Source organism: Panulirus ornatus, chromosome 17, assembly GCF_036320965.1.
Source record: "Panulirus ornatus isolate Po-2019 chromosome 17, ASM3632096v1, whole genome shotgun sequence".
Classification (NCBI taxonomy): Eukaryota; Metazoa; Arthropoda; class Malacostraca; order Decapoda; family Palinuridae; genus Panulirus; species Panulirus ornatus.
Window position 1 is genome coordinate 49,804,995 of NC_092240.1, and position 27,500 is coordinate 49,832,494.

Below are 27,500 nucleotides of genomic sequence, written 5' to 3' on the forward strand. Positions count from 1 at the left end.
GGGGGTGGATTTTGGAGGGACCAATTCGCGTAAATCACCATTTTGAGGGAGGGAGGTGGAGGTGGAAGGTGTGGGGGTGGGGGTGTGGAGGTGGAGGGGTGGAGGTGGGGGTGTGGAGGTGGAGGTGGAGGTGGAGGGTGTGGAGGTGGAGGGGTGGAGGTGGAGGGTGTGGAGGTGGAGGGGTGGAGGTGGAGGGTGTGGAGGTGGAGGTGGAGGTGGGGTGTGGAGGTGGTGGAGGTGGAGGTGGAGGATGGAGGTGTGGGAGTTGAAAATTGGGACGACCTTCCCCCACCCACATCTTTTCCATCCCCTCCCCCCTACACTCTTTCCCCCCTTCCCCTCTACACCTCTCTTTCCCCTCCCCCTACACCTCTTTCCCCCCACCCCTCTTTTCCCCTCCCACCCTGGCTCTGTCACACGGGGGAAAGGAAAACGGAAAAGAGGGAGTGGAAGTGGAGGAGGGGGGGAAGGGTGGAAGGGGAAGGAGGTGGTTTAGTCATATATTGGCGGATGTGATGATGACAGGTGAGGGGGGCGCCCCCCCCCCCCCCCATGGTCGTTGGGCCTGGTTCTGACGTGCTGGTGATTGGGTCATTTAGTGTGTGTGTGTGTGTGTGTGTGTGTGTGTGTGTGTGTGTGTGTGGGTGAGGGAGGAAGGGGATCGTGGGTGGGTGTAGGCTGTGTGGGAGAGGTGTGTTGGGATGTGGGACGGGAGTGTGTTCGAGCGTGAGAGGGAAGCGGGTGAGTGTGGAAGAGGAGAGAGAGAGAGAGAGAGAGAGAGAGAGAGAGAGAGAGAGAGAGAGAGAGAGAGAGAGAGAGACTGGAGTGACAGGTATGGTAGACAGGAGAGAGAGAGAGAGAGAGAGAGAGAGAGAGAGAGAGAGAGAGAGAGAGAGAGAGAGAGAGAGAGAGAGAGAGAGAGAGAGAGAGAGAGAGAGAGAGAGATGAGAGAGAGAGAGAGAGAAGACATACATGGTATATGAGCCAGTTGGTCGAGGCTTCGCTCGTGTGTGTGTGTAGGTGTTCCATAAATTCTCAAAAGAAATTAAAAAAAACCCAGGAATTATAACTTCCATAAATTCTCAAAAGAAATTAAAAAAACCCAGGAATTATAACTTTCATAAATTCTCAAAAGAAATTAAAAAAAACCCAGGAATTATAACTTTCATAAATTCTCAAAAGAAATTAAAAAACCCAGGAATTATAACTTTCATAAATTCTCAAAAGAAATTAAAAAAACCCCAGGAATTATAACTTCCATAAATTCTCAAAAGAAATAAAAAAAACCCCAGGAATTATAACTTCCATAAATTCTCAAAAGAAATTAAAAAAAACAGGAATTATAACTTCCATAAATTCTCAAAAGAAAAAAAACAGGAATTATAACTTCCATAAATTCTCAAAAGAAATTAAAAAAAAAACACGAATTATAACTTCCATAAATTCTCAAAAGAAATTAAAAAAAAACCAGGAATTATAACTTCCATAAATTCTCAAAAGAAATTAAAAAAAACCCAGGAATTATAACTTCCATAAATTCTCAAAAGAAATTAAAAAAAAAAACAGGAATTATAACTTCCATAAATTCTCAAAAGAAATTAAAAAAAAAACCAGGAATTATAACTTCCATAAATTCTCAAAAGAAATTAAAAAAAAACAGGAATTATAACTTCCATAAATTCTCAAAAGAAATTAAAAAAACTCAGGAATTATAACTTCCATAAATTCTCAAAAGAAATTTAAAAAAACCCCAGGAATTATAACTTCCATAAATTCTCAAAAGAAATTAAAAAAAACCAGGAATTATAACTTCCATAAATTCTCAAAAGAAATTAAAAAAACCCAGGAATTATAACTTCCATAAATTCTCAAAAGAAATAAAAAACCCAGGAATTATAACTTCCATAAATTCTCAAAAGAAATTAAAAAAACCCCAGGAATTATAACTTCCATAAATTCTCAAAAGAAAGTAAAAAAAAACCCAGGAATTATAACTTCCATAAATTCTCAAAAGAAATTAAAAAAACCCAGGAATTATAACTTCCATAAATTCTCAAAAGAAATTAAAAAAAACCCAGGAATTATAACTTCCATAAATTCTCAAAAGAAATTAAAAAAAAACAGGAATTATAACTTCCATAAATTCTCAAAAGAAATTAAAAAAAAACCGGAATTATAACTTCCATAAATTCTCAAAAGAAATGAAAAAAAACCAGGAATTATAACTTCCATAAATTCTCAAAAGAAATAAAAAAAAAAAACCCAGGAATCATAACTTCTATAAATTCTCCAAAAAAAAGGAGGAATTATCACACGTTTATATTTGACGTCTTTTAAAAAAAAGTTTAATCTACAATTGCTAGGAGGCGTTACGTGGCGTCGTAAAAAAATGCCGCCACGTCGCTCCGACTGAAACGCTAACATACGGACGTAAACACTGGGCGTTCTGTTCCGGTCCTTCCTGGAACGCTAACGTACGGACGTAAACACTGGGCGTTCTGTTCCGGTCCTTCCTGGAACGCTTACGTACGGACGTAAACACAGCGTTCCATTCCGGTCCTCCTGGAACGCTAACGTACGGACGTAAACATTGGGCGTTCCGTTCCGGTCCTCCTGGAACGCTTACGTACGGACGTAAACACAGCGTTCCATTCCGGTCCTTTTGAAACGCTAACACACGGACGTAAACACTGGGCGTTCCGTTCCGGTGGGAGGACCGGCCGCTGCCGTCATGCGTGACGTCACCGTTACGTCCCAATGGAGGAGGAGGAGCCACACATCCGGCGTCGTCTGACGTCATGGTTACGTTCCGAGGAACAGCCACCGCGCCTCCCTCTCTCTCCCGGTCCGTTTCTCGTCTCTAATCAGTCCGGAAATGAGACGAAACTTCCGGTTATCCGGATCCCGCACGCGTCCGGAAGTAATTCGACCGGATTTCTGGTAGATAAGACTTAAGAAGAAATGGTCACACCTTGGAAGAGGTACTCGATTGGTGTATTAAGAAGAAAATACGAGACGTTCTTTTAGGAAATGTACGATTTTACCGGTTAGAAAACGCGACGGATTTACCCCTAAAATTCACGATTACTTTAATAAACTAATGTAGTTTACACCTTTTAATAAAGGTACGCGATTACTTCTTAATAAACCAATAAAATTTACACCTTTGAAAAGGTTTGCTCTTAGAAAAAAAATTCACGATTACTTTGATAAACCAATATAATTTACACCTTTTAGAAAATACACGATTACTTTTAAAAACCAATATATTTTACATCTTTTAAGAAAATACACGATTTTTGAAAACCAATATGATATACATCTTTTGAAGCAATACACGATTACTTTTAAAAACCAATATAATTTACATCTTTTAAGAAAATACACGATTTTTGAAAGCCAATATAATTCACATCTTTTAAAAAATACACGATTACTTTTAAAAACCAATATAATTTACACTTTTTGAAAAATACTCGATTACTTTTAAATACCAATATAATTTACGCCTTTTAGAAAATACACGATTACTTTTAAAAACCAATATAATTTACATCTTAAAAAATACACGATCACTTTTAAAAACCAATATAATTTACACCTTTTAAGAAAATACACGATTACCTTGATAAACCAATATAATTTACATCTTTTGAAAAATACGCGATTACTTTTAAAAACCAATATAATTTACACCTTTTGAAAAATACGCGATTACTTTTAAAAACCAATATAATTTACATCTTTTGAAAAATACGCGATTACTTTTAAAAACCAATATAATTTACACCTTTTGAAAAATACTCGATTACTTTTAAAAACCAATATAATTTACACCTTTTAGAAAATACACGATTACTTTTAAAAACCAATATAATTTACTTATTTTGAAGCAATACACGATTACTTTTAAAAACCAATATAATTTACACCTTTTGAAAAATACGCGATTACTTTTAAAAACCAATATAATTTACATCTTTTGAAAAATACGCGATTACTTTTAAAAACCAATATAATTTACACCTTTTGAAAAATACTCGATTACTTTTAAAAACCAATATAATTTACACCTTTTAGAAAATACACGATTACTTTTAAAAACCAATATAATTAACTTCTTTTGGAGCAATACACGATTACTTTTAAAAACCAATATAATTTACATCTTTTGAAACAACACACGATTACTATTTGATAAACCAATATGATTTGAAATACACGATTACTCATAAACCCATATAGTTTACACCTTTTTGGAAAATAAACGATTACTTTTAAAAACCCATATGATTTACACCTTTTGAAAAATACTCGATTACTTTTAAAAACCAACATAATTTACACCTTTTGAAAAACAGACACGATTACTCTAATAAACCAATATTAATCACACCTTTTCGAAAAATATACACGATTAATCTTTAATTAGCCCATATAATTTACACCTTTTGAAAATAAATACGCCATTACTCTTTAATAACTTAATATAATTTACACCTTTTGAAAAAATACGCCATTTACTCTTTACTAACTAAATATAATTTACACCTTTTGAAAAAAAATACGCCATTTACTCTTTAATAACTTAATATAATTTACACCTTTTGAAAAAAAAAAATACGCCATTTACTCTTTAATAACTTACTATAATTTACACCTTTTGAAAAAAAAATACGCCATTTACTCTTTAATAACTTAATATAATTTACACCTTTTGAAAAAAATACGCCATTTACTCTTTAATAAACTTAATATAATTTACACCTTTTGAAAAAATACGCCATTACTCTTTAATAAACTAATATAATTTACACCTTTTGAAAAAAAAAATACGCCATTTACTCTTTACTAAACTTAATATAATTTACACCTTTTGAAAAAAATACGCCATTTACTCTTTAATAAACTAATGTAATTTACACCTTTTGAAAAAAAAATACGCCATTTACTCTTATGACTCAGTATGATTTACACATGTTAAGAAATACATAATTAATCCGGTAAATTCCCCCGCACTGGAATTTACACCTAAGAAATACACTAATGTAATCCACTGAAGCCTTTGCGGATTTACACCATTTAAGCAAGACGCGATTAATCTCCTAAGAAATTAAGCAAGACGCGATTAATCTCTTAAGAAAGAGAAAAAAAATTACTTCAAATTTACACTTTTAAGAAATGCAGGTTTTTAATCTCTTAACAGAGCACCACAATTTACACGATTAATCTTAATCAAAAGGCTCTTCGATTTACATCTCTTCAGAAATACACGATTAATCTCTCAAAATATAATAGATTAATAATCCCTTAATCCTCTGCTAATTTACACTTCTTCAGAAGTACATGATTAATCTCTCAAAATATAATAGATTAATAATCCCTTAATCCTCTGCTAATTTACACTTCTTCAGAAGTACACGATTAATCTCTCAAAATACAATAGATTAATAATCCCTTAATCCTCTCGCTAATTTACACTTCTTCAGAAATACACGATTAATCTCTCAAAATATAATACATTAATAATCCCTTAATCCTCTGCTAATTTACACCTTCAGAAATACACGAATAATCTTAGAATACTCCAGAGATTAATCCCTTTCCACAGATTAATCCCTTAATCCCCCGCTTTAAGGCGTTTTCGTGGATTAAAAAGAAAAGAAAATGAAAGTTATTTCCATTTTTTTTGTCTTTGTTTTGTCAATATCTCTCTGAAAAGGTTATTAAAAAGACGAACGTAAGACAGAGGAATATTCAAGACAGAGGAATATTCAAATATCATTGTACGTTGGATTAAAAGATTATATTTTGACGTAGTCTCTTGACAAATGAATAATGATAATATATGTGATTAATGCCTTCCGGTATGCCTTTTGTTCAGCTACATTGTGTCTATCTATCTATCTATCTATTTATCTATCTATCTATCTATCTATCTATCTATCTATCTATCTATATATATATATATATATATATATATATATATATATATATATATATATATATATATATATATATATATATATATATATATATATTCCTATGAGTCCACGGGGAAAATGAAACACGAAAAGTTCCCAAGTGCACTTTCGTGTAATAATCACATCATCAGGGGAGACACAAGAGGGAAATATAACAGTCAGTTGATATACATCGAAGAGACGGAGCTAGGACGCCATATATAATATATATATATATATATATATATATATATATATATATATATATATATATATATATGATATATATATATGATATATATATATATATATATCATATTTATTTATTTTGCTTTGTCGCTGTCTCCCGCGTTTGCGAGGTAGCGCAAGGAAACAGACGAAAGAAATGGCACAACCCATCCCCATACACAATGTATATACATACACGTTCACACACGCAAATATACATACCTATACATCTCAATGTACACATATATATACACACACAGACACATACATATATACCCATGCACACAATTCACACTGCCTGCCCCTATTCATTCCCATCGCCACTTCGCCACACATGGAATACCATCCCCCTCCCCCCTCATGTGTGCGAGGTAGCACTAGGAAAAGACAACAAAGGCCCCATTCGTTCACACTCAGTCTCCAGCTGTCACGCAATAATGCCCGAAACCACAGCTCCCTTTCCACATCCAGGCCCCACACAACTTTCCATGGTTTACCCCAGACGCTTCACATGCCCTGATTCAATCCACTGACAGCACGTCATCCCCGGTATACCACATCGATCCAATTCACTCTATTCCTTGCCCGCCTTTCACCCTCCTGCATGCTCAGGCCCCGATCACTCAAAATCTTTTTCACTCCATCTTTCCACCTCCAATTTGGTCTCCCACTTCTCCTCGTTCCCTCCGCCTCCGACACATATATCCTCTTGGTCAATCTTTCCTCATTCATTCTCTCCATGTGCCCAAACCATTTCAAAACACCCTCTTCTGCTCTCTCAACCACGCTCTTTTTATTTCCACACATCTCTCTTACCCTTATATTACTTACTCGATCAAACCATCTCACACCACACATTGTCCTCAAACATCTCATTTCCAGCACATCCACCCTCCTGCGCACAACTCTATCCATAACCCACGCCTCGCAACCATACAACATTTTTGGAGCCACTATTCCTTCAAACATACCCATTTTTGCTTTCCGAGATAATGTTCTAGACTTCCACACATTCTTCAAGGCTTCCAGGATTTTCGCCCCCTCCCCCACCCTATGATTCACTTCCGCTTCCATGGTTCCATCCGCTGCCAGATCCACTCCCAGATATCTAAAACACTTTACTTCCTCCAGTTTTTCTCCATTCAAACTTACCTCCCAATTGACTTGACCCTCAACCTTACTGTACCTAATAACCTTGCTCTTATTCACATTTACTCTTAACTTTCTTCTTCCACACACTTTACCAAACTCAGTCACCAGCTTCTGCAGTTTCTCACATGAATCAGCCACCAGCGCTGTATCATCAGCGAACAACAACTGACTCACTTCCCAAGCTCTCTCATCCACAACAGACTTCATACTTGCCCCTCTTTCCAAAACTCTTGCATTCACCTCCCTAACAACCCCATCCATAAACAAATTAAACAACCATGGAGACATCACACACCCCTGCCGCAAACCTACATTCAATGAGAACCAATCACTTTCCTCTCTTCCTACACGTACACTTGCCTTACATCCTCGATAAAAACTTTTCACTGCTTCTAACAACTTGCCTCCCACATCATATATTCTTAATACCTTCCACAGAGCCTCTCTATCAACTCTATCATATGCCTTCTCCAGATCCATAAATGCTACATACAAATCCATTTGCTTTTCTAAATATGTCTCACATACATTCTTCAAAGCAAACACCTGATCCACACATCCTCTACCACTTCTGAAACCACACTGCTCTTCCCCAATCTGATGCTCTGTACATGCCTTCACCCTCTCAATCAATACCCTCCTATATAATTTACCAGGAATACTCAACAAACTCATACCTCTGTAATTTGAGCACTCACTCTTATCCCCTTTGCCTTTGTACAATGGCACTATGCACGCATTCCTCCAATCTTCAGGCACCTCACCATAATAATAATAATAATAATTTAAATCCTGGGGACATAATACAAAACAGGCACACTCTCACATCCTGAACCTACCTTGACATAACACCACACACACTTGTGTCGCCACGTAAAGACATACATATATACATATATTACATATGGGGGCTCCCCCAGAGAATAGGTGGGGAACTCCCCCAGAATATAAGGTGGACATCCCCCAGAGTATAGAGGGGGTTGTGTGGGGGTAAGACACACACAGGAAACGACCAGATAATCCCTTGACGTGAGAGAGAGAGAGAGAGAGAGAGAGAGAGAGAGAGAGAGAGAGGCGGTCATCTTTACGAGGACATATACTGTAATTATAGGATTTATTATATAGTTAGGTATTAAATATATATATATATATATATATATATATATATATATATTATATATATATATATATATATATATATATATATATATATATATATATATATATATATATATATAATTATTATTATTATTATTATTATTATTATTATTATTGTTATTATTATCTTTTTTTTTCATTTTGCTTTGTCGCTGTCTCCCGCGTTAGCGAGGTAGCGCAAGGAAACAGACGAAAGAAATGGCCCAACCCACCCCCATACACATGTATATACATACACGTCCACACACGCAAATATACATACCTATACATCTCAATATAAATATATATATATATATATATATATATATATAATATATATATATATATATATATATATATATATATATATATATATAGTTTTTATCGAGGATGTAAGGCATGTGTACGTGTAGGAAGAGAGGAAAGTGATTGGTTCTCAGTGAATGTAGGTTTGCGGCAGGGTGTGTGATGTCTACATGGTTGTTTAATTTGTTTATGATGCGGTTGTTAGGGAGGTAAATGCAAGAGTTTTGGAAAGAGGGGCAAGTATGAAGTCTGTTGGGGATGAGAGAGCTTGGGAAGTGAGTCAGTTGTTGTTCGCTGATGATACACCGCTGGTGGCTGATTCATGTGAGAAACTGCAGAAGCTGGTGACTGAGTTTGGTAAAGTGTGTGGAAGAAGAAAGTTAAGAGTAAATGTGAATAAGAGCAAGGTTATTAGGCACAGTAAGGTTGAGGTCAAGTCAATTGGGAGGTGAGTTTGAATGGAGAAAAACTGGAGGAAGTGAAGTGTTTTAGATATCTGGGAGTGGATCTGGCAGCGGATGGAACCATGGAAGCGGAAGTGGATCATAGGGTGGGGGAGGGGGCGAAAATTCTGGGGGCCTTGAAGAATGTGTGGAAGTCGAGAACATTATCTCGGAAAGCAAAAATGGGTATGTTTGAAGGAATAGTGGTTCCAACAATGTTGTATGGTTGCGAGGCGTGGGCTATGGATAGAGTTGTGCGCAGGAGGATGGATGTGCTGGAAATGAGATGTTTGAGGACAATGTGTGGTGTGAGGTGGTTTGATCGAGTGAGTAACGTAAGGGTAAGAGAGATGTGTGGAAATAAAAAGAGCGTGGTTGAGAGAGCAGAAGAGGTGTTTTGAAGTGGTTTGGGCACATGGAGAGAATGAGTGAGGAAAGATTGACCAAGAGGATATATGTGTCGGAGGTGGAGGGAACGAGGAGAAGAGGGAGACCAAATTGGAGGTGGAAAGATGGAGTGAAAAAGATTTTGTGTGATCGGGGCCTGAACATGCAGGAGGGTGAAAGGAGGGCAAGGAATAGAGTGAATTAGCGATGTGGTATACCGGGGTTGACGTGCTGTCAGTGGATTGAATCAAGGCATGTGAAGCGTCTGGGGTAAACCATGGAAAGCTGTGTAGGTATGTATATTTGCGTGTGTGGACGTATGTATATGCATGTGTTTTGGGGGGGGGGGGTTGGGCCATTTCTTTCGTCTGTTTCCTTGCGCTACCTCGCAAACGCGGGAGACAGCGACAAAGTATAATAAAAAATAATATATAATATATAATATATAATATATATATATATATATATATATATATATATATATATATATATATATATATATATATGTGTGGAAGTCGAGAACATTATCTCGGAAAGCAAAAATGGGTATGTTTGAGGGAATAGTGGTTCCAACAATGCTGTATGGTTGCGAGGCGTGGGCTATGGATAGAGATGTGCGCAGGAGGATGGATGTGCTGGAAATGAATGTTTGAGGACAATGTGTGGTGTGAGGTGGTTTGATCGAGTAAGTAACGTAAGGGTAAGAGATGTGTGGAAATAAAAAGAGCGTGGTCGAGAGAGCAGAAGAGGTGTTTTGAAATGGTTTGGGCACATGGAGAGAATGAGTGAGGAGAGATTGACCAAGAGGATATATGTGTCGGAGTGGAGGGAACGAGGAGAAGAGGAGACCAAATTGGAGGTGGAAAGATGGAGTGAAAAAGATTTTGTGTGATCGGGGCCTGAACATGCAGGAGGGTGAAAGGAGGGCAAGAAATAGAGTGAATTGGAGTCATGTGGTATACAGGGGTTGACGTGCTGTCAGTGGATTGAAGCAAGGCATGTGAAGCGTCTGGGTAAACCATGGAAAGCTGTGTAGGTATGTATATTTGCGTGTCTGGACGTGTGTATGTACATGTGTATGGGGGGGGGGTTGGGCCATTTCTTTCGTCTGTTTCCTTGCGCTACCTCGCAAACGCGGGAGACAGCGACAAAAAAAAAAAAAAAAAAAAAAAAAAAAAAAAAAAAATATATATATATATATATATAATATATATATATATATAAATATATATATATATATATATATATATATATATATATATACACATGTGCATGTTCATACTGTCTGCCTTTATTCATTCCCATCGCCACCTCGCCACACATGGAATAACATCCCCCTCCCCCCTCATGTGTGCGAGGTAGCGCTAGGAAAAGATAACAAAGGCCACATTCGTTCACATTCAGTCTCTTGCTGTCATGTAATAATTCACCGAAACCACAGCTCCTTTTCCACATCCAGGCACCGAAACCACAGCTCCCTTTCCACATCCAGGCACCGAAACCACAGCTCCCTTTCCACATCCAGGCACCGAAACCACAGCTCCCTTTCCACATCCAGGCCCCGAAACCACAGCTCCCTTTCCACATCCAGGCCCCGAAACCACAGCTCCCTTTCCACATCCAGGCCCCAGGGTCTTGTGTTTTATGCAAGTTTTGACGGGAAGTGCTATATTTCGCTCAAGGGTCGTATACCGTCGTGGTCAAGGGTCGTACACCGTCGTGCTCAAGGGTCGTATACCGTCGTGCTCAAGGGTCGTATACCGTCGTGGTCAAGGGTCGTATACCGTCGTGCTCAAGGGTCGTATACCGTCGTGTTCAAGGGTCGTACACCGTCGTGCTCAAGGGTCGTATACCGTCGTGCTCAAGGGTCGTATACCGTCGTGTTCAAGGGTCGTATACCGTCGTGGTCAAGGGGTCGTATACCGTCGTGCTCAAGGGTCGTATACCGTCGTGGTCAAGGGTCGTATACCGTCGTGCTCAAGGGTCGTATACCGTCGTGGTCAAGGGTCGTATACCGTCGTGGTCAAGGGTCGTATACCGTCGTGCTCAAGGGTCGTATACCGTCGTGGTCAAGGGTCGTATACCGTCGTGGTCAAGGGTCGTATACCGTCGTGGTCAAGGGTCGTATACCGTCGTGCTCAAGGGGTCGTATACCGTCGTGGTCAAGGGTCGTATACCGTCGTGGTCAAGGGTCGTATACCGTCGTGCTCAAGGGTCGTATACCGTCGTGGTCAAGGGTCGTATACCGTCGTGGTCAAGGGTCGTATACCGTCGTGCTCAAGGGTCGTATACCGTCGTGGTCAAGGGTCGTATACCGTCGTGCTCAAGGGTCGTATACCGTCGTGGTCAAGGGTCGTATACCGTCGTGGTCAAGGGTCGTATACCGTCGTGGTCAAGGGTCGTATACCGTTGTGGTCAAGGGTCGTATACCGTCGTGGTCAAGGGTCGTATACCGTCGTGGTCAAGGGTCGTATACCGTCGTGGTCAAGGGTCGTATACCGTCGCAGTATTCAAGGAATTGAGCCATAAGGGTCAACTTATCACGCGAAGAGATACGAATTTCCGCCATTGCCTCGTAATGAGATTCCAATGTGTGACGTATGACCTTGTCTTGCCGCTTTGGGGGATGAGGGGGGATTACAAGGGTGATAATCCCCTCTGAGAAGTAAGGGTGGGGGATTTCTTATGGGATTTTATAACTAGGATTTCAAACTCCAGAAGGAAGGGAGGATTTACGGTCTGTGTTGTGGGACTTGTGATCATGGTGTGGGATTACAGGAGTAAAAGGGAGATTTATTAGGGATTATCTCACAGGATTTAGGTTGGATTACCTTCGGGGGGGGTGGCGATGTGGGATTACAAGAGTAAAAGGGAGATTTAATAGGGATTATTTCACAGGATTTAGGTAGGATTACCTTCGGGGGGTGGGGGTGTGGGATTACAGGAGTAAAAGGGAGATTTAATAGGGATTATTTCACAGGATTTAGGTAGGATTACCTTCGTGGGGGTGGGGGATGTGGGATTACAAGAGTAAAAGGGAGATTTAATAGGGATTATTTCACAGGATTTAGGCTGGATTACCTTCACGGGGATGGGGATGTGGGATTACAAGAGTAAAAGGGAGATTTATTAGGGATTATTTCACAGGATTTAGGCTGGATTACCTTCACGGGGATGGGGATGTGGGATTACAAGAGTAAAAGGGAGATTTAATAGGGATTATCTCACAGGATTTAGGTTGGATTACCTTCGGGGCGGTGGGGATGTGGGATTACAGGAGTAAAAGGGAGATTTAATAGGGATTATCTCACAGGATTTAGGTTGGATTACTTTCTTCGTGGGGGGGGGCGTGGGATATCCCAGAGAAGAAGGGAGATTTTGATAGGGATATATGATTCACCAGATTAAGGAGGATTTACCTTGTGGGAGTGAGGTGTGGGATTACAGGAGTAAAAGGGAGATTTATTAGGGATTATCTCACAGGATTTAGGTTGGATTACCTTCGTGGGGTGGCGCTGTGGGATTACAGGAGTAAAAGGGAGATTTGATAGGGATTATTTCACAGGATTTAGGTGGATTACCTTCACGAGGGAGGGGATGTGGGATTACAAGAGTAAAAGGGAGATTTAATAGGGATTATTTCTCAGGATTTAGGTTGGATTACCTTCACGGGGGGGTGGGGGTGTGGGATTACAGGAGTAAAAGGGAGATTTAAGAGGGATTATCTCACAGGATTTAGGTTGGATTACCTTCGGGGGGGGTGGGATGTGGGATTACAGGAGTAAAAGGGAGATTTAATAGGGATTATTTCACAGGATTTAGGTTGGATTACCTTCGTGGGGTGGGGATGTGGGATTACAGGAGTAAAAGGGAGATTTAATAGGGATTATTTCACAGGATTTAGGTTGGATTACCTTCGGGGGGTGGGATTACAGGAGTAAAAGGGAGATTTGATAGAGATTATCTCACAGGATTTAGGTAGGATTACCTTCGGGGGGTGGGGGGTGTGGGATTACAGGAGTAAAAGAGAGATTTGATAGGGATTATCTCACAGGATTTAGGTTGGATTACCTTCGGGGGTGGGGCTGTGGGATTACAAGAGTAAAAGGGAGATTTAAGAGGGATTATTTCACAGGATTTAGGTTGGATTACCTTCACGGGGATGGGGGTGTGGGATTACAGGAGTAAAAGGGAGATTTAATAGTGATTATTTCACAGGATTTAGGTAGGATTACCTTCGTGGGGTGGGGATGTGGGATTTAAAGAGTAAAAGGGGATTTAAGTCAGGGATTATTTCACAGGATTTAGGTTGGATTACCTTCGGGGGTTGGGGCTGTGGGATTACAAGAGTAAAAGGGAGATTTATTAGGGATTATCTCACAGGATTTAGGTTGGATTACCTTCGGGGGGGTGGGATTACAGGAGTAAAAGGGAGATTTGATAGGGATTATCTCACAGGATTTAGGTAGGATTACCTTCGGGGGGTGGGGGTGTGGGATTACAAGAGTAAAAGGGAGATTTAATAGGGATTATTTCTCAGGATTTAGGTAGGATTACCTTCGGGGGATAGGGATGTGGAATTACAAGAGTAAAAGGGAGATTTAATAGGGATTATTTCACAGGATTTAGGTAGGATTACCTTCGTGGGGTGGCGATGTGGGATTACAAGAGTAAAAGGGAGATTTAATAGGGATTATTTCACAGGATTTAGGTAGGATTACCTTCACGAGGGAGGGGATGGGATTACAAGAGTAAAAGGGAGATTTAGTAGGGATTATCTCAGGATTTAGGTAGGATTACCTTCGTGGGGTGGCGATGTGGGATTACAAGAGTAAAAGGGAGATTTAATAGGGATTATCTCACAGGATTTACGTTGGATTACCTTCGTGGGGTGGGGATGTGGGATTACAAGAGTAAAAGGGAGATTTAATACGGATTATCTCACAGGATTTAGGTAGGATTACCTTCGTGGGGTGGGGATGTGGGATTACAGGAGTAAAAGGGAGATTTAGTAGGGATTATCTCACAGGATTTAGGTAGGATTACCTTCACGAGGGGGGATTACAAGCATGGGGGGACGGATTTATGATTAGATTAAAGATGGGGATTACATGTTGCCGTTGGTGAGGGTGTTGTCATAGCGAGTGTTGGTAGTGTTGGCAGTGACCATGTTGTGTGGGTTTGGTGTTGGCACTGACCACGTTAGCTTGGGACGCTGTTGGCAGTGGCCTTAAAAGTTAGAATGGTCAGTGTTGGCACTGACATTGTTGGGAGAGTCATGGCACTGACCACCATAGATAGGTTAAGGCTACTGTTGGCACTGAGCATGTAGGGTAGGGTTGGGACGTGTTGTCACTACTCATATATGGAAGGATTGGATACTGTTGGCAGTGACTTGGTGAGGGAAAAAAGGGGGATTGTGTGGTACTGGCCCTTGTGTGTGGAGATAGTGTTGGCAGTGACCGCTCGAGGAAAGAGTAGTGTTGGCAGTGACTTGTATGTAGCCACTCCAGGAAAGTATTGTGTTGGCAGTGACCGCTCGAGGAGAGAGAGAGTAGTGTTGGCAGTGGCCGTTGTATGTAGAGAGATAGTGTTGGCAGTAGCCACTCCAGGAAAGCCATAGTGTTGGCAATGTAACCGTTGTATGTGTATAGAGCTAGTGTTGGCAGTAGCCGTTGTATGTAGAGAGATAGTGTTGGCAGTAGCCACTCCAGGAAAGCCATAGTGTTGGCAATGTAACCGTTGTCTGTGTATAGAGCTAGTGTTGGCAGTAGCCTTTTCAGGATAGCTGTAGTGTTGGCAGTGACCGCATTGGTGCGTGAGGGTAGGAGGAAGAAAAGGAAACATCACTGTTGTCACTGACCAAGTTTGTTGTCCCTGTGTGGGCAGTGGTGGCACAACATAAGGTTTTTTCCCCCAAACAAAATAGAAATTTCTTTTTTTTTAAAAAAAAAAGACTTTTTTCCCAAGTAGAAAATGGAAGACGTTTATCAATCAACTCACTTCTTTTGTTTTTATCTTAATTAATCATTAATTCATTAATGATTAATTTTCTTTTGTTTTCATAATTAATCATTAATTCATTAATGGATTAATTTGCTTTTTTTTCTTAATTAATCATTAATTCATTAATGGATTAATTTGCTTTTGTTTTTTATCTTTTAATTAGTTCATATAATTCATTAATGGATTAATTTGCTTTTGTTTTCTTAATTAATCATTAATTCATTAATGATTAATTTGCTTTTGTTTCTTATCTTAATTCATTAATGGATTAATTTGCTTTTTTTTCTGATTAATCATTAATTCATTAATGGATTAATTTGCTTTTTTTTCTTAATTAATCATTAATTCATTAATGGATTAATTTGCTTTTGTTTTCTTAATTAATCATTAATTCATTAATGGATTAATTTGCTTTTGTTTTCTTAATTAATCATTAATTCATTAATGGATTAATTTGCTTTTGTTTTCTTAATTAATCATTAATTCATTAATGGATTAATTTGCTTTTGTTTTCTTAATTAATCATTAATTCATTAATGGATTAATTTGCTTTTGTTTTCTTAATTAATCAATTCATTAATGGATTAATTTGCTTTTGTTTTCTTAATTAATCATTAATTCATTAATGGATTAATTTGCTTTTGTTTTCTTAATTCATTCATTCATTAATGGATTAATTGCTTTTTTTTCTTAATTAATCATTAATTCATTAATGGATTAATTTGCTTTTGTTTTCTTAATTAATCATTAATTCATTAATGGATTAATTTGCTTTTTTTCTTAATCATTAATTCATTAATGGATTAATTTGCTTTTTTTCCTCATTAATCATTAATTCATTAATGGATTAATTTGGCTCTTTTGATCAACATTTCAATTGATTAAGGAAGTAAGAGACAAAAAACTTAATTTTTTAATGGATTATTTGAAGATTGTGTTGTCGTGTTGAGTGTGGAGTGTTGTTGTGTGTGTGTGTGTGTGTGTGTGTGTGTGTCAATGTCTTCAATTTCCTTCCTTCCTTCTTCTTCTTCCTTCCTCCTCCTTCTCCTCCTACTGATGCGTCTGGGAAAACAGAAGGAAACCTCAGTAAAAGAAAATAGGAGAAAGACACAGAGAAAGACACACAGAGAAAGACACACAGAGAAAGACACAGAGAGAAAGACACACAGAGAAAGACACACAGAGAAAGACACAAAGAGAAAGACACACAGAGAAAGACACAGAGAGAAAGACACACAGAGAAAGACACAGAGAAAGACAGAGAAAGACATACAGAGAAAGACACAGAGAAAGACACAGACACAGAGAAAGACACAGAGAAAGACACACAGAGAAAGACACACAGAGAAAGACACACAGAGAAAGACACACAGAGAAGACAGAGACACACAGAGAAAGACACACAGAGAAAGACACAGAGAAAGACACACAGAGAAAGACACAAGAGAAAGACACACAGAGAGAAAGACACAGAGAAAGACACAGAGAAAGACACACAGAGAAAGACACACAGAGAAAGACACACAGAGAAAGACACACAGAGAAAGACACACAGAGAAAGACACACAGAGAAAGACACAGAGAAAGACACAGAGAAAGACACACAGAGAAAGACACAGAGAAACACACAGAGAAAGACACAGAGAAAGACACACAGAGAAAGACACAGAGAATGACACAGAGAAAGACACACAGAGAAAGACAACAGAGAATGACACACAGAGAAAGACACAGAGAAAGACACACAGAGAAAGACACAGAGAAAGACACACAGAGAAAGACACAGAGAAAGACACACAGAGAATGACACAGAGAAAGCCAAAAAAAATGAAAAAGAATATTAGACCTCACGAAGACGAAGACGAAGAAGAAGAACTGGGAGGGACTTCGATGTTCCTGGATCTTGAGCCGAAGACGCTGGGCCGAAGGGGACTTCGATGTTCCTGGGTCTTGAACCGAAGGGGGACTTCGATGTGCCTTGGGTCTTGAGGCGAAGTGGACTTCATGTCCTTGGGTCTTGAGCCGAAGGGGGCTTCGATATGCCTGGGTCTTGAGGCGAAAGGGGACTTCGATGTGCCTTGGGTCTTGAACCGAAGGGGGACTTCGATGTGCCTGGGTCTCGAGCCGAAGTGGGACTTCGATGTGCCTGGGTCTTGAACCGAAGTGGGACTTCGATGTGCCTGGGTCTTGAACCGAAGTGGGACTTCGATGTGCCTGGGTCTTGAACCGAAGTGGGACTTCGATGTGCCTGGGTCTTCAACCGAAGGGGAACTTCGATGTGCCTTGTGTCTTGAACCGAAGTGGGACTTCGATGTGCCTGGGTCTTGAACCGAAGGGGAACTTCGATGTGCCTTGGGTCTTGAGCGAAAGGGAACTTCGATGTTCCTGTGTCTCGAGCCGAAGGGGAACTTCGATGTTCCTGTGTCTTGAACCGAAGGGGGACTTCGATGTGCCTTGGGTCTTGAGCGAAAGGGAACTTCGATGTTCCTGTGTCTCGAGCCGAAGGGGGACTTCGATGTGCCTGGGTCTCGAGCCGAAGGGGAACTTCGATGTGCCTGGGTCTCGAGCCGAAGGGGACTTCGATATGGCGGCGCGCGCGCGGGCGACGACGACGGTAGGCGAGCGAGCGGCTGACGGAGGTGGTAGAGCGCGGGTTACGGCGGCTGACGGAGGCGCAGACGGAGGAGGAGGAGGTCCAGCCAACCAGCCAGGACGTCTGACCGACTCGAGTCAAGACGTGGATCCAACTGACGCTCACTTCTTCGTCCACCCAGCCTCCTCACACACACTCTCTCTCCTCTCCTCTGCTCTCTCTCTCTCTCTCTCTCTCTCTCTCTCTCTCTCTCTCTCTCTCTCTCTCTCTCTGAGCGCGGGGGGTAGCGCTACGCGCGCTCGCTGGGCAAATATATATATTAATTTTTTTTCTATTTGTTTTTCGGGGTCGCACGGGAAGAAAGAGGAGGGAGAGGGACGACTTTTGAGGTAGATAGATGCTACTCTCTCTCTCTCTCTCTCTCTCTCTCTCTCTCTCTCTCTCTCTCTCTCTCTCTCTCTCTCTCTCTCTCTCTCTCAGTCTCAGTCTCTCTCACAGACAGTCTCTCGCGCCTCGTCACTCATGAGAGACAGCCCCACGTAACCCAACGGCCAAGGGCGCCGCCCTTTCCCAGCGGCGAAGGAGTCTGTCAGGGATCAGCGTGTGTGTGTGTGTGTGTGTGTGTGAGAGAGAGGGGGAGAAAGGGGAAGGGAGAGGTGTTTGCGTAGGTTTGCGGAAGAGGGGAGAGGAGTGGAATAGGAGGAGGGAGGTGTTGGGGGGGTTAAATGACGTTAACGGAGATAGATAGATAGATAGATAGATAGAGAGAGAGAGAGAGAGAGAGAGAGAGAGAGAGAGAGAGAGAGAGAGAGTAGGAGGAGGAGGAGGAGAGAGGAGGAGGGAGTTGCGTGGTCAATGCGGGATCCTCCTCCCTCATCCTCTTCCTCCCTCCCTCCCTCCTCCTCCTCCTCCTCCTCCTCCTCCTCCTCCTCCTCCTCCTCCTCCTCCTCCTCCTCCTCCTCCTCCTCCCTTCCTCCTCTTCCCTCCTCCCTCCCTCCCTTCCCTCCTCCCGCAATAAGCCAATTAGCAAAATCTTTGGCGGGGCTTGGTGGACCATTCATCATCACCCCAACTCCCCTCCTTCCTCTCCCCTCTCCTCTCCCCTCTCCTCCCTTCCCCTCAGTGGGTAGGGGTTGGGGAGGGATGATGGGGGAGTCACCTTTGTGCGTGGGGGAGACTGGGGAGTTAAGAGAGGAGGTGGGGAGTTAGGAGGGAGGGGAGGTGGTGAAGTTGGAGATGAGTTTTTGGCGATATTGAACCCTTGGCAGCGTTGTGGTGTGTGTGGTGTGTGTGTGTGTGTGTGTGCCATTCTTGTCATTTCTTCCTCCTTCAATTTTGGCGAGTGCAGGAGGAGGTGTGGGGGGGTGGGGGACGACCCCTACCGAAGGCCTCTCGCTGTCCTCTTCCTCCTCCTCCTCCTCCTCTTCTTCTTCTTCTTCTTCTTCTTCTTCTTCTTCTTCTTCTTCTTCTTCTTCTTCGTCTTCTTATTCTTCCTCCTCCTCTTCTTCTTCTTCTTCTTCTTCTTCTTCTTCTTCTCTTCTTCTTCTTCTTCTTCTTCTTTCTTCTTCTTCTCTCTTCTTCTTCTTCTTCTTCTTCTTCTCTCTTCTTCTTCTTCTTCTCTCTTTTCTTCTTTCTTCTCTCTCTCTTCTTCTTCTTCTTCTTCTTCTTCTTCTTCTTCTTCTTCTTCTTCTTCTTCTTCTTCTCTTCTTCTTCTTCTTCTTCTTCTCTTCTTCTTCTTCTCTTCTTCTTCTTCTCTTCTTCTTCTTCTTCTTCTTCTTCTTCTTCTTATTCTTCTCTTCTTCTTCTTCTTCTTCTTCTTCTTCTTCTTCTTCTTCTTCTTCTTCTTCTTCTTCTTCTTCTTCTTCTTCTTCTCTTCTTCTTCTTCTTCGTCTTCTTATTCTTCCTCTTCTTCTTCTTCTTCTTCTCCTTCTTCTTCTTCTTCTTCTTCTTCTTCTTCTTCTTCTTCTTCTTCTTCTTCTTCTTCTTCTTCTTCCTTCAACCGTTTGTCTCTTTCTGTTTCTTTTTTTTTGTCGTAGTGGATACGTGATCTCTCTCTCTCTCTCTCTCTCTCTCTCTCTCTCTCTCTCTCTCTCTCTCTCTCTCTCTCTCTCTACTGAGGAAGTGACAGTATTTTCCCCCCTTCAATTTTGAGTCCTTCGACTGAGAAAATCACAATGGCTTTTTTTCCCCTTCAATTTTGAGTCCTTTGACTTGGAAATTACAGTATTTTTTCCCTTCAGTTTTGAGTCCTTTGACTTGGAAATTACAGTATTTTTTCCCCTTCAATTTTGAGTCCTTTGACTGAGACATTCACAATATGTCCCCCCATCAATTTTGAGTCCTTTGACTTGGAAATTACAGTATTTTTCCCCCTTCAATTTTGAGTCCTTTGACTTGGAAATTACAGTATTTTTCCCCCTTCAATTTTGAGTCCTTTGACTTGGAAATTACAGTATTTTTTCCCCTTCAATTTTGAGTCCTTTGACTGAGACATTCACAATATGTCCCCCCATCAATTTTGAGTCCTTTGACTTGGCAATCACAATATTTTTTTCCCTTCACTTTGAGTCCTTTGTCTGAGGAAATTACAATGTTTTTTCCCTTCAATTCGAGTCCTTTGACTTGAAAATTGCAGTATTTTCCCCTTCAATTTTGAGTCCTTTGACTGAGACATTCACAGTATTTTCCCCCCTTCAATTTGAGTCTTTTGACTAAAGAAATCACAATATTTTCCCCTTCAATTTGATTCCTTTAACTTGGAAACCACAGCATATTTTTTCCCCCTTCTTCATCTACGCCAGTCTTTCCCCTATCTGTTAACGGGAGACCGCTTCTTATCAACAGTATACTGTTACCCGTTTTCGTCTGCTGTTCATCCGCTCTTAAACATAACACTACCTCGGTATATATATATTTTTTCCCCTGTATCTGTTTGTTTCCAAAAGCAGGACTTCTTTGTGTTTTGAAGCACCAAAGGCCCTCTGGATTTCACCAGTTATTCATCGTCTAAAACTGAGGCTTCTTCACACACTTATTCATATATATATATATATATATATATATATATATATATATATATATATATATATATATATATATATATATATATAATTCCTATGAGTCCACGGGGAAAATGAAACACGAAAAGTTCCCAAGTGCACTTTCGTGTAATAATCACATCATCAGGGGAGACACAAGAGAGAAATATAACAGTCAGTTGATATACATCGAAGAGACGAAGCTAGGACGCCATTTGATAAACATAGGAGTATCTTGATCGCGCGCAAAATTGTGATCTTTTCCAATATATATATATATATATATATATATATATATATATATATATATATATATATATATATATATATATATATATATATATTATCCCTGGGGATAGGGGAGAAAGAATACTTGCCACGTATTCCCTGCGTGTCGTAGAAGGCGACTAAAAGGGGAGGGAGCTGAGGGGGACTGGAAATCCTCCCCTCCCATTATTTTTCTTTTTAATGTGTGTGGTTTGATACAGTCTCACCATCCATAGAGACCAGGACGTTTTCCATGTCCCTCTCTGATAGAGGAACGTTTCCATATACCCCTTCTCCCCCTACTGGTAGAGGAACGTTTTTATTCCCACCTATTGGTAGAGGAACGTTTCCATACCCACCCCACTGACGGAGGAACGTTTTCATACCCACCCCACTGACGGAGGAACGTTTTCATACCCGCCCCACTGACGGAGGAACGTTTTCATACCCGCCCCACTGACGGAGGAACGTTTCCATACCCACCCACTGACGGAGGAACGTTTTCATACCCACCCCACTGACGGAGGAACGTTTTCATACCCGCCCCACTGACGGAGGAACGTTTCCATACCCGCCCCACTGACGGAGGAACGTTTTCATACCCGCCCCACTGACGGAGGAACGTTTTCCATACCTCCCACTGACGGAGGAACGTTTTCTACCGCCCCACTGACGAGGAACGTTTCCATCCGCGCCCACTGACGGAGGAACGTTCATACCCGCCCACCTAAACGGAGAACTTTCCTACCCTCATCGCCCCCAGGAACTGGGTTTAGCCTCATCCATGTGAAGTGATGCCGGGCGCGCCTGACCCAGCCAACTAAACCCGACCTGACCAACCACACACACTCTCACCCCCACCGTCAACGAGGAGAGGGCGAACACCCGGGAAGAAGGAAGAAGAGGAGGAGGAGGAGGAGGAGAAGAAGAACGAAGAAGAACGAAGAAGAACGAAGAAGAGGAGGAGGAGGAGGAGAATGAAGAAGAAGAGGAGGAGGAGGAGGAGGAGGAAGAGGAAGAAGAAGAACGAAGAAGAACGAAGAAGAGGAGGAGGAGGAGGAGAATGAAGAAGAAGAGGAGGAGGAGGAGGAGGAGGAAGAAGAACGAACAAGAACGAACAAGAAGAAGAGGAGGAGGAGGAGGAGAACGAAGAAGAAGAACGAAGAAGAGGAGGAGGAGGAGAGAAGAACGAAGAAGAAGGAGGAGGAGGAGGAGAACGAAGAAGAAGAGGAGGAGGAGGAGGAGGAGAAAGAAGAAGAAGAACGAAGAAGAGGAGGAGAAGGAGGAGGAGGAGAACGAAGAAGAAGAGGAAGAGGAGGAGGAAGAAGAACGAAGAAGTAGAAGAAGAGGAGGAAGAGAAAGAAAACAATAATAATCATAAGAAGAGAAGGAGGAGGAGAAAGAAGAAGAAGAAGAAGAGGAGGAGGAGGAGGAGGAGAAAGAAGAAGTAGAAGAAGAGGAGGAAGAGAAAGAATAAGAAAATAATGATAATTATAAGAAGAGGAGAAGGAAGAAGAAAAAGAGGAAGAGGAGGAGAAAGAAGAAAATAATAATAATAATAATAATAATAATAATAATAATAATAATAATAATAATAGTAATAAGAGGAGAAGGAGAAGAAAGAAGACGAATCAATGAACAGCATATTCATTCTGAGGAGAGAGAGAGAGAGAGAGAGATGAGAGAGAGAGAGAGAGAGAGAGAGAGAGAGAGAGAGAGAGAGGGGGGGAAAATGTTTATGAACGATCGCACACCTCCAAAGACATAGGTCCACTGATCGACGTACGATCGCACACTTCCAAAGACGGAGGTCCACTGATCGACGTACGATCCCACACCGCCAAAGACATAGGTCCACTGATCGACGTACGATCCCACACCGCCAAAGACGTAGGTCCACTGATCGACGTACGATCCCACACCGCCAAAGACGTAGGTCCACTGATCGACGTACGATCGCACACTTCCAAAGACGTAGGTCCACTGATCGACGGACGAACAATCGCACACTTCCAAAGACGTAGGTCCACAGATCGACGTACGATCGCACACTTCCAAAGACATAGGTCCACAGATCGACGTACGATCGCACACTTCCAAAGACATAGGTCCACGGATCGACGGACGAACAATCGCACAGTTTCGGGGCTTTGGGTTCTAATGGCTGGCGAGAAATAGTTAGCTGTCACTGACAGTGTCCATGGATGACAAGAGGTGGGACCAGAGCTTCTTCACATACATCCAATGGAAAGAGATGTGACAGGTTTCATGACCAGGTTATCTGCTAGCGGACAGCGCCTGGCAAGGACAGATAACGCAAGACCTGATTAGTCTATGACGAGGTTATCTGCTGGAGGACGACTGTGCATAGGAAGGACACACACACACACACACACACACACACACACACACACACACACACACACTGCAGTGTGGCGATAAACACTCGACCAATTCATGTCACCAAGACCTCATCCCTCGTACAAATAGATGTACGACCAGCCCTCTCCCTAGACCCACTTTGGACCGTCTCAAGGGCGTAGCTGAGCAAGTAAACAGGCTCTGTTATCTCATAGGCTGTGAGGGGGGGGGGGGGTAACATCAAGTTTCTGTATTGCTTTGACTGTTCATAACTTGAGGTTCGACCAAGTGCATCATCATGTAGAGACTGTATTGTTTCCTCTGTGAACATCCACGTACATATTTACCCCTGATTGTCCATAGATGCAGACTGGCTGCCTAAATATATTTTACACACACACACACACACACACACACACACGTATATATATATATATATATATATATATATATATATATATATATATATATATATATATATATATATATATATATATAGGTGGGCAGATTAGAAAGGGTAGTGAGTGGTGGGATGAAGAAGTAAGAATGTTAGTGAAAGAGAAATGCGAATGACTGGGAGATGTATAAATGAAAGAGGGAGGAGGTCAAGAGAAAGGTGCAAGCGGTGAAAAAGAGGGCAAATGAGAGTTGGGGTGAGAGAGTATCATTAATTTGGGGGGAAGAATAAAAAGAAGTTTTGGAAGGAGGTAAATAAAGTGCGTAGGACAAGAGAACAAATGGGAACTTCAGTGAAGGGGGCTGATGGGGAGGTAATAACAAGTAGTGGTGAAGTGAGAAGGAGATTGGAGTGAGTATTTTGAAGGTTTGTTGAATGTGTTTGATGATAGAGTGGCAGATATAGGGTGTTTTGGTCGGGGTGGTGTGCGAAGTGAGAGGATCAGGGAGATTGGTATAGTAAACAGAGAAGAGGTAGTGAAAGCTTTGCGGAAGATGAAAGCCAGCAAGGCGGCGGGTTTGGATGGTATTGCAGTGGAATTTATTGAAAAAAAAGGGGGTGACTGTGTTGTTGACTGGTTGATGAGGATATTCAATGTATGTATGGTTCATGGTGAGGTGCCTGAGGATTGGCCGAATGCATGCATAGTGCCATTGTACAAAGGCAAAGGGGATAAAGGTAAGTGTTCAAATTACAGAGGTGTAAGTTTGTTGAGTATTCCTGGGAAATTGTATGGGAGGGTATTGATTGAGAGGGTGAAGGCATGTAGAGAGCATCAGATTGGGGAAGAACAGTGTGGTCTCAGAAATGGTAGAGGATGTGTGGATCAGGTCTTTGCTTTGAAGAATGTATGTGAGAAATATTTAGAAAAGCAAATGGATTTGTATGTAGCATTTATGGATCTGGAGAAGGCATATGGTAGAGTGGATAGAGATGCTTTGTGGAAGATATTAAGAATATATGGTGTGGGAGGTAAGTTGCTAGAAGCAGTGAAAAGTTTTTATGAAGGATGTAAGGCATGTGTACGAGTAGGAAGAGGAAAGTCATTGGTTCTCAGAGAATGTTGGTTTGAGGCAGGGGTGCGTGATGTCTCCGTGGTTGTTTGATTTGTTTATGGATGGGGTTGCTAGGGAGGTGAATGCAAGAGTTTTGGAAAGAGGGATAAGTATGCAGTCTGTTGTGGATGAGAGGGCTTGGGAAGCGAGTCAGTTGTTGTTCGCTGATGATACAGCGCTGGTGGCTGATTCGGGCGAGAAACTGCAGAAGTTGGTGACTGAGTTTGATAAAGTGTGTGAAAGAAGAAAGCTGAGAGTAAATGTGAATAAGAGCAAGGTCATTAGGTTCAGTAGGAATAAGGGACAAGTTATTGCGAGGTAAGTTTGAATGGAGAAAAACTGGAGGAAGTGAAGTGTCTTAGATATTTAGGAGTGGATTTAGCAGCGGAGGGAACCATGGAAGCGATAGTGAGTCACAGGGTGGGGAGGGGGCGAAGGTTCTGGGAGCGTTGAAGAATGTGTGGAAGGCGAGAAAGTTATCTCGGAGAGCAAAAATGGGTATGTTTGAAGGAATAGTGGTTCCAACAATGTTATATGGTTGCGAGGCGTAGGCTATATATAGGGTTGTGCGGAGGAGGGTGGATTTGTTGGAAATGAAATGTTTGAGGACAGTATGTGGTGTGAAGTGGTTTGATCGAGTAAGTAATGAAAGGGTAAGAGAGATGTGTGGTAATAAAAAGAATGTGGTTGAGAGAGCAGAAGAGGGTGTATTGAAATGGTTTGGTCACATGGAGAGAATGAGTGAGGAAAGATTGACAAAGAGGATACATGTTTCAGAGGTGAAGGGAACGAGGAGAAGTGGGAGACCAAATTGGAGTTGGAAAGATGGAGCGAAATAGATTTTGAGCGATCGGGGCCTGAGCATACAGGAGGGTGATAGGCGTGCAAAGAATATCGTGAATTGGAACAATGTGGTATACTGGGTTCGACGTGCTGTCAGTGGATTGAACCAGGGAATGTGAAGCGTCTAGGGTAAACCATGGAAAGTTTTGTGGGGCCTAGATGTGGAAAGGGAGCTGTGGTTTCGCTGCATGACACATGACAGCTAGAGACTGAGTGTGAACGAATGTGGCCTTTGTTGTCTTTTCCTAGCGCTACCTCGCGCGCGTGCGGGGGGACAGGGGGGTGCCATTGTCATGTGTGGCGGGGTGGTGGCGGGATTGGATGAAGGCAGCAAGTATGAATATGTACATGTGTATATATGTATATGTCTGTATGTATCATGTATGTATACGTTGAGATGTATAGGTATGTAGATGCGTGTGTGGGCGTTTATGTATATACATGTGTATGTGGGTGGGTTGGGCCATTCTTTCGTCTGTTTCCTTGCGCTACCTCGCTAACGCGGGAGACAGCGAATAAGTATGATATATATATATATATAATATATATATATATATATATATATATATATATATATATATATATATATATATATATATATATATATATATATATTATATAGAGTCCATGGGGAAATGAAACACAAAAATTGCTGAGTGCACTTTCGTGTCATAATCTTATCATCAGGCGAGATACAAGAAAGATATATAACAGTTGGTTGATACACAACGAGTGTTTGTGTCTCACTCTTTGAACCCCAGACACACAGACTCATCTCACTCCCTCCAGTCGACTAGAATGGACAGTCTCTTCCAATTGGCAAAACATCAACAACAATAACAATTCTAAAGTGTCATTGACGACACACACCTACTCCCCCCCCCCCCCTTTCCCTCATCAATAACATCAACACAGAAGCAACACACGAGCTGTGGGACTCCCTCAGAACTGGCACCAGGGTTGGACAAGGACAGAAGAAGAAAACCAACCACCCCCCTTTCGACACCCCTCTACGAACAAGATCATTCGCTCCACTCTAAGCCACGCCTCACCTGCCAGGCCGGGTCTTCCACCCTCTCAAGAGCGAGTATGATAAGAGCAGCAAAATACAGTGCATCCAGAATAATCACCAGCTGCCAAGCTACCATAAACACTCAGCCATCAGACGAAGACCGAACACCACCCAAACCTCAACATGTTTTTGCACTCATTTCTGTGCCCCAGCAATTACACCCCCTTCCCACCCATGCTAATCCATAACTGA

At 41.5% G+C, this 27,500-nt stretch overlaps 2 protein-coding genes across 3 annotated transcripts in view; one reads left to right on the forward strand and one right to left on the reverse strand.

The window, feature by feature from the left end:
• The window catches only part of LOC139754730 (arylalkylamine N-acetyltransferase-like 2), a 70,119-nt gene extending 52,415 nt beyond the window's left edge, over positions 1-17,704 (reverse strand). Inside the window, exon 1 of the mRNA XM_071672436.1 lies at positions 17,469-17,704. The gene's annotated coding sequence lies outside the window, so the exon portion shown is untranslated. The remainder of the gene's footprint in view (positions 1-17,468) is intronic.
• LOC139754731 (lambda-crystallin homolog) overlaps positions 1-27,500 on the forward strand; it is a 110,116-nt gene that overhangs the window by 77,475 nt on the left and 5,141 nt on the right. The window lies entirely within an intron of this gene.